An 8931-nucleotide genomic window follows, 5' to 3' on the forward strand; every position below is an offset into this window, starting at 1 on the left:
CCTCTCCAAACTGAACTCTGTCACTAGCCTCGCGAGAACTGCCACCTGCAGTAGCCTGGGTGGCAGTTGTCGCGAGGTTAGTGTCGACAGCGGGTCTGGTTGACAAGTGGTTATTTTAGATTTCCTGTACACCCAGGGACGGGTTTTGCTATGGGCAATGTGGGCGACCGCTCAGGGCGCAACCTATGTAAGGGCGCATGAGCGTCCTCCAAAAAAAACAAAAAAAAACAACGACAAAAAAAAATTAAACTTTTTTTTCTAGACTACCGCTCATTTCCACGTCAAGTTAGTGGAGTGGGCACTGGGGCGCCCCTATTATCACGTTTCAGCCAGCAGCAGAAAGGAAAGGCGAATCCTGGCGGTTGTGGGTTGAACGGGGGTCACAGACAGGAATACGGCGGAGGCTCATAGTGCTCTGCGGCACAAGATAACGGCTTACCGGCGACAGAGAAGTCCGACTCCAGGTCCAGTAATTTCCTCTTTCGTTGGTGTCATGACTGCCCAGTAGTACCTGGACAACCGAGCCGTGGCGTGTCAGATGAGAAACGAGCCGTTCACATTTCTCTCTTTGTGTCAGCTAACGGTCCACAAACCTCACCGCACTTTAGGGACTGTTCTTTACTTATGGTGGCTGGTTGATTTTTGTTTTATTTTTTTATTTTATTTTGATCCCCCCCCATGTTAATCACTTATTGATGCTGTTTTTGAAGTATGAATAAGTCAATAAGTAATTTATTCCATTGAAATATCAGTGAAGTATTATAGAAAGGTGATTTATCTTTTTATAAATGACAAAAGGCACATCTGCCTCAGATCCGTGATACTTTCACTGGTATCGGTGTTGTGGCGGGCGCCGAAAAATTTACCTTATTTTCAAATCCAAAACTTGACAGGTATGTTCAGTTCAGTTCAGTTCATTTATTGGTCTCCTTAGAGAAATTTGTCTTGGAGCTAGGGGTCAGCATACACATACATACAATCAACATATAATTACCAAAATAAAAATAAACACATTACAACACATAGTCACCCAGTTAGCCTCGGTGCATCAAATTAAATACATAATATATACATCAGACACACTCCTCATTAATCAACTTGATTGACACTGGAATAAACGAGTTCTTCTACCTGTTATACCTGCAGCGTGGTACTCTGTACCTTCTACCCAAATGCAATAACTCATATTCAGGATTCAGTACATGGTCATGATCAGATACGATTTTACGAGCTTGTCTTATCACTGATTGTTCAAAAATGGCTTGAGGGGTGAACAGGGGTGTGGACACACCCATTATCTTCCCTGCCATATTAATCAACCTAGCAATTTGGGATTTAAGTTTCACAGTCAGGTTTCCAAACCAGCTGGACACACCATATCTTAACACAGACAGAATACTCACATTGTAAAAAATCATCATTATGTTTCTGTTGACCCCAAACAGTCTTAATCTCCGTAGGAAGTGCAGGCGCTGATGTACCTTTGCACAGACATTTTGCACATGTGAGTGTCAGCTCATATCCCTATCGATCTGTACTCCTATATATTTATAGGAGACGACTTGCTGAATTGTTTGGTTATGTATGGAGATTGCGGTGTGGTCTCCTATGGACTTGGGATCCACTACAATCTCTTCAGTTTTCCCAACATTAATTTGCAGGTGGTGTTCGTCACACCACTCGACAAACCTAGCCACCCCCTGTGTGTGGATGCTAGCATCAGAGTTATTTGTGAGCAAGCTAAGGATGACAGTGTCATCTGAAAACTTAATAACAAATTGATTGGGTTGTGAGCTGACACAGTTGTTAGTATAAATCGTGAACAAAAGGGAAGAGCTGACTGTTCCCTGAGGCACGCCCGTGCTACATACTATTTCCTTGGAGAACACTGAATTGAATTTTACCCTTTGTGACCTCCTAAGAAGGAGAAGTACCACTTAATAATACAGTAATTTACATTTAACTGAGATAGCTTACGAAGCAGAATATCAGGATGAATTGAATTAAAGGCTGAACTAAAATCAATGAAAAGCAGCCTGACGTATGCTATAGGACTTTCTAGATCCTTCAAAATAAGATGTGTTACTGTGAAAATAGCATCACTCGTATCTCGGTTCTCTGAGTTAGCAAATTGATATTGATCTAAGTGTTGCTTTGTTTCTCTCCTAAGTTCCTCTATCACAAGTCTCTCCATTGACTTGACCACGTTTGAAGTTAAGGCTACTGGCCTGTAATCGTTATTTTCTTGCGGGCATGTCTTTTTAGAAACTGGGACTATCACTGTTTGTTTCCAGCTCTTTGGCACTGTATGTAAGTCTAAGGATAGTTGGAATAGACGATACCAGGCTGGTGATAGTTCCTCTGCACATGTTTTTAGTAAAAAAGCAGACATGCCGTCTGGTCCAGTCCCTCTATTTATACGTATGGTTTTAAATACTCTGATGACAGAACCCAGATCTAGCACCATCCTATCATCATCATTACAGGACAGGGAATTAATAATATCACAGCATTCATTAAAGGTGTCAGTTTCAAAACGTGCAAAAAAAGCATTAAGTTCATTAGCTTTTGCCCCTTCATCCTGGGCCACTATCGGCTTCCTTTCAGATTTCATATTAGTCATTTTTCTAATTGAGTCCCATAGTCTCTTTGTATTTGAGTTTTGTAGATCCTGCTCCGCACGCTCTTTGTGCTGCCTTCTGGATTCACTCAGTTGTTGATTCAGTTCCTTCACTGCAGCCTTTAATGCTAATGTGTCACCTGATTTAAAGGCTGTCTTCTTCCTATGGATACATTCCCTAATTGTCTTTGTGAGATAAGGTCTATTATTTGGATACTTTGTAACAGTTCTCTGCGGTATTATTAAGTCCACGCAGAAGGAAATATAAGCAGTTATTGATTCTGTGATACTGTTTATATCAGTATCCTGGAAGAAGACATCCCAGTCCGTGCATAGAAAGCATCCCTTCAGTTCCTCCGTCGCACTCTCGGACCACACATATATTGTCTTTTTTAGTGGTTTATTAGACTTGAAAACCGATCGGTATGTGGGGAGGAGATGGACAGTTTTGTGGTCAGATGTACCGAGTAGAGGCCTAGCTCTGGCTGTGTAGGCCCCCTTGATGTTGCAGTAACATTTGTCCAAGATGTTATTCTTCCTCGTCCCACATGTAACAAACTGCTGAAATCCTGGCATATTTTTGTCCAGGCTGCAGTGGTTGAGATCACCCAGAACCAGCATAGTTCCGTCAGGCTTGTTTTCAAGGTGCCGATGTACACAGTCTGCAATCTGACTCGCCGCTCTGGTGGCACTCGCGTCTGGAGGAACATACACAGCACACAAAAAGATGTTGGAAAACTCCCTTGGTAAATAGAAGGGTCTTAGTGTGATACACAGCAGTTCCAGGTCAGGATTACATAATGTGTCCCTGGTCGAAATATTTCGGCACCAGCTATCCTTCACATATACACAGAGGCCTCCTCCAGTTAGCTTCTCGGAGCTAGCTTCTCTATCAGAGTGTATTAGAGAGAAGCCCTCAATCTGTGCATAACTATCCGGCATATCCTTCTGGAACCACGTCTCCGTGAAGACTAGTAGCCCCGAGTCAGGGTACTCATAACTGACCTTGACTTGTGTGTGTAGTTCATCCAGTTTTTTCTTCAGTGACCTGGCGTTACAGAGCAGTATAGGCGACAGTGGTAGCTTAGCAGCGCTCTGGATCCGATGTCTGACACCGCCTTTCCTGCCTCACCTCCTGGCCCTTCCGGTAATGGGAAAACCGTCAAGGTTGCCTCAGTAGCTCGCTTGGGACACATCTCAGCAGCTGTAGAAGCTCGGATCCGCTGTATGTTAGTGGCTCACTCACCAATCTGTGCGCTAGGCACTCCGTGGCCCAGCTAGCTAGGATTAGTCACGCCACCAGTAGCCACCCCATTTTCTTCCAGTTCATTCCCTTTGCCGACATTCAGTGGTCCGATTGTACCCACTTCCTATAAAGTGCAATTCGCGGTGTGTCAGCTTAGACAACCGCTAAGTGAGGTAACAAGGCGACATACATAATAAATAACTAAACAGACAAAAAAAAAGAAACAGTGTAGCTGGACCCCTAGCTCCGTGTCGCCGCAGAGCAGCGCCATCTTGGAAAAATACAGGCTGGAATAAATGTTTGGATTATGTCAGAAAATAAACTCTGTGACTAACACAAGTTTATGATACTTACAGGTTTTGTTCAGCAAGATAATCTTCACATATGAACACCTTTCATACCGCATTTGAAGCTTAAATGCGATCGCCAGAAGTAAAAAGCTAATGTTAGGCTTTAACGGACTACATGACTACTCCACGGTCACATGACTCTTGACCTCACTGCAGCTTTCAACTGATTTCGGCCGCTTTATTTTAAAAACATTGTATAATGGGGAAATCGGACTGTTTAAGCTAAATAAGAAGCTGTAATGGCAGACTGCCAGCACTCTCGCCTGTTCGGGGGTGATGACGTTTAATGTCCCCGACAGGGTTTGTAGTCGTATTGAGCAACTTGTTAGCAACCGCCTTTCTTACGACACATAAAAGCTTCAAAATTCACAAGTAGGGTATTTACTGACGTGTTTTATGTCGTAGAACAAAACCTGAAACTCGCTTAAGCTTTTGTTAACCACAGACCTTATTTGAGGCATTTTACCAAAATCCCATTCAAAAAACATATTGACTTTTAGACGAGAGAACCGGAAGTGCTAAAAGCGCTAACGGAGTTCCGGGTTTACTGGCACACTCTATTATGGTAGATTATGCTTTTAGGTTTGCTTGACTTTGGAAACACACAAGAACTCCGGGTCGGCAGCAATGCAGCAATAGAGCTCGTAAGTCACGCCCCTTCCGGTAGACCCCCAACTGACCTCTAGGCTCGGAAAATATGAATGGGAGTCAATGGAGAGAAAATTATTATGTTCTGGTCCCTGTCATTAAATGCCTTGGATTACACAAATGTTTTGTGTGGGTCTAAATAATATTTTTTCATGTTAAGAGTTTGACAGTTTATTGTATGATTCTTCAGTTAAAGGCTGTGGAAACAACGTAATGAGAAAGACTACATGTCGCCTATGTGACGTCACGTCATCACACTTTCCCTCCACTTCTCAACTCACAGTGCTGCTGCTGCGTCTTCTGCCACGATCTACGGAGTCATCAACGCCGACCATCTCCCCACTGGCGTAGCCGAAACTTTCCACATGTCCAGACTTGTAGTGGTTTTCGCCACGCTTAAGGCTTTTGTCCTCTCCTTGGAAGAAGGCGGTGAAGTGTACCAAAGACACAGCCATGTTCCGAGTGCAAGTGGTGACGTATATCATACGTGTCAAGAGCAGCGAAGAGCTGTAGTCCACAAAGCACTCTCTCACAAAACCTAACAGTATCAAACTTCTTCCCTCAAAATTGTAGCCTTCTTTGCACGAAAAAATATATTAAAAATTCACAAACAACATATGTGAAATTCATGGCACAATTCAAACAGGTCCAGAAAATAATTTTCATCTAGCCATTGAAATACATTATGAGAAATCGATTTTTAAGGTCCCATGTACCGGAAACGGAAACACGCAACTTACAAATTCTATACTGAAGTTCAGTCAGTTCTTGGTCGGATATGCAACACGCTATCCTGCCACTAGAGGGCACGTGACCAACTTTCTGCTTGACCAATGTGTGTTGCTACTCTGGTATTGTAGGGACCTAGATGTAGCCACTTTGCCACCACTGTGGTGGTCCAATCCCAATCCAGCCCAGTGGGTATATGCGGATGGAGCAGCTATGTGACCCGCCCACCAGCTACCTGACTTGCCTACCTTCCATACACGACAGTCCACCACGCAGTCCACAAGTGAGACATGTGAGGTAGACATGTACAGCTGCAGAAACATTGAGTTTGTAGCGTACACGACATGCGCCTACGAATCACACCCACCACTAGTACAAGACAAACCCACCTGCGCGACAGTGAGTCCTGCTACAACAACACGACAATGGTGTAGTGAACAAATATGAGGCCAGACAATAACAATAATCCACTCTATAATTCATTATGAATTAATCATAATTACTATGATTATGCCATTGCGGATGACATACCCTTTTCTATATCACTCAGTTTAGAATAGCTACCAATGATAACAGCAGTGGCAAATAGCATGAATACGGGGAAACTGTAGTAGTCTAACTATTGAAGATATCAAGAAATATACTTCCCTCCACTGGCATAATTTGTAGTGGGGATGGTGAGGTCATGTCCACACCATTACCCAGCGAGTGCTGAAATGTCCCCACCAATAAGTTGGTACACAAACGGTTTACCGCTAGTCACGCCTCATATCTAATAACGTCTTTGAGCACTTGTAAAAGCGCGTTATAAATAAAATTTATTATTATTATTATTATTATATACCGCTAAAATGCTTGTGACAGGATTCCCCATCCAATCCAAGCAAGTTTAGCTCAAAGCCCCGCCCTTGAATGAAAAACTGAGATGTCCTCCACTTTCCTGGGAGCTCGAGCTCTGTGGAGCGTGCACTTTTCGTCAGAGGCAGGCAGAGCTGAGCTGCTTCTGTAGTTAGCGTAAGTTATCAATCTTCTTCATCAAACCGACTACTTATCCTATCTCTATATATTAATATAATCCTATCATCACCTCAGATATACTCAGAACGTTGTAATTATGCTCATCATTAATCAGCCGCCAGTTTAGCTAGTGCTAGCTAGTTTATTCTGCTTGATGTAATGTTAGCCTTCCAGCCATCAGTAGCCCACTGTTGTGTCTCGTCAAGTATGTTACTTTTATTCATGTTCATGTTTAGTGTTTCATATTTTATGTCATGCGTTAGTTTAGTTTCATGTTTAGTCTTTTGTTGTCATGAGCACTTTATGTTAAGTTAAAGTCACTCATGTCCAGTCTCGTCGTGCACTTCCTGTTTTATTTTGTACTCACCTTTTCCCTCTCGTTTCAGACCCTGACTTCCTCCCTTTGTGTGATTTTCCCGCCATTGTGATTGTCTACCCCACCCCTGATTGGTTTCACCTGTGTTCCCCTATCTCATGTATAAATAGCAGAGATGGGGACTCGAGTCGACTCGAGTCGCTGTTTTGATGACTGGGACTCGAGTCGACTCGAGTCGCTGTTTTGATGACTTTAGACTTGATTTGACAAAAAATAAAAGACTTGAGACTTGACTCGGACTTGGAAGTTAAAGACTCAGGACTTGACTTGACTTGAGACACGATGACTTGAATGACTTGAGTGTTATTCACATCATGTTTTCGGTTAGAATATAAGATTAATAAATTAATTTAAAAAATAATGTTGATTACCCGGTAGGAGCGCAGGCTGAGAATGGCGTTGTTATGATTGGATCACTACCCTGTCAATCAGTCATGCCCTCTCTACGTACCTTACGTGTTTATTGGAGAAACACGCCCTCTTATATCAGATAGGCATCAACATGTCAGCGGCTTTCGGAATTACCATTAGGCTTGTTCGAGATGAACTGCGCCTCGCCTGAAAAGTAGATGAGAGCAGGTGGCCTCAGTGGGGGGCGGTGACAAAAAGCTGCGGTGAAGTCGGACAGTTTCCCGACAGTTTCCAGCAGCCTTCAGTCTGTACAGGAAGTCACAGACACACTTACATCCTGTCTGGAATGATGTCAATTCATTAAAAAAGTGATCAGACCCATATATCAGTTTGTTTTCAGTCTCCAGTTGTTTTAATTATGATAGATTAATTTATTAAAATGCTTTACAGGTGATCTGTAGTTTATGTTCATGGTTTATCCTCCATTTGACATGAATTCTCCTGTAAATCAGCATCATATCAGTTTGACCTGTCCCCTCAACTACACAGGCTGAATAAACTGTGTTTGACTATAAGGTTAATATTTTCAGAGGAAAAAAAATACAAGACAACAGCTTTCATTAAGGCTCAGTCAGATACAGTCAGGGCTTCACATCTGATGTTATTTTAAGAATCCTCACATCCCACTGACCACAAGTCTCTGTGTTGCTAAATACTTCAATAATTAAACCGTCCAATATTAATATAGTACAGTAGACTCTGTATAGTTTATGATGAATGTATTCAGTCTCTGACAACTAACCTTCACCATCAGTCACACAACATGTTTTCTGTTCACAGAATAAACCTTCAGAACAGACAAATAATCTCTAAAATTCAACAAAAATGAGTAGTTTATCTAAAACGTCATCTTGTTGAGTCGACATCTTAACCAATCAGCTGTTAGATCCAGTGAGAGCCAGGCGGTGCAGTCGGTGGAGAGCAACTGCAGCGCCTGGCTCTAAAAACTGCGGCCGCCTGGCTCTCGCGATTTTATCGCCGTCCACTTTTGTAATACGTCAGAGAAAGTCGGGATGAAGTCGGACACAAAACTAACTGGAATGCACTGTGCGCTGATCGCCGGTGATCGAATCTGTGCAGGCCTGGCTCATCTCGAACGAACCTATTATTACGGCAAAAGACGAACAGCACAGTGCAAGACATGCGGCATAAACATCTCGGACACCTAGACGACAACTCGGGGTCGATTTGGTGGAACTTGTTTTTTAATTTATTTGCTAACATTAACCCCAGAAAACGTGAGCGAACATTCCGACTGGTTCATCACAAGACCGGCTGTAGGTTTTATGAACGAGCAACACAGGGTTAAATGAGCTAAAAATGTGATTTTGGATGCTGCCTTGGTGTGTGTGTGTGTGTGTGTGTGTGTGTGTGTGTGTGTGTGCGCGTGCGCACGCATGGGGGTCATCCCTGCAAAGTAAATATTGCAGCGATGAAGTCAATGTTTACTGACAGTTACTTATATCTTGTCTTTTCACTTTATTAAGATCAGATTCTGCAGGTAAAATTACAATAATAAGGTGACTTGACTTGG

The sequence above is a fragment of the Epinephelus moara genome, chromosome 8, assembly GCF_006386435.1.
Source record: "Epinephelus moara isolate mb chromosome 8, YSFRI_EMoa_1.0, whole genome shotgun sequence".
Classification (NCBI taxonomy): Eukaryota; Metazoa; Chordata; class Actinopteri; order Perciformes; family Serranidae; genus Epinephelus; species Epinephelus moara.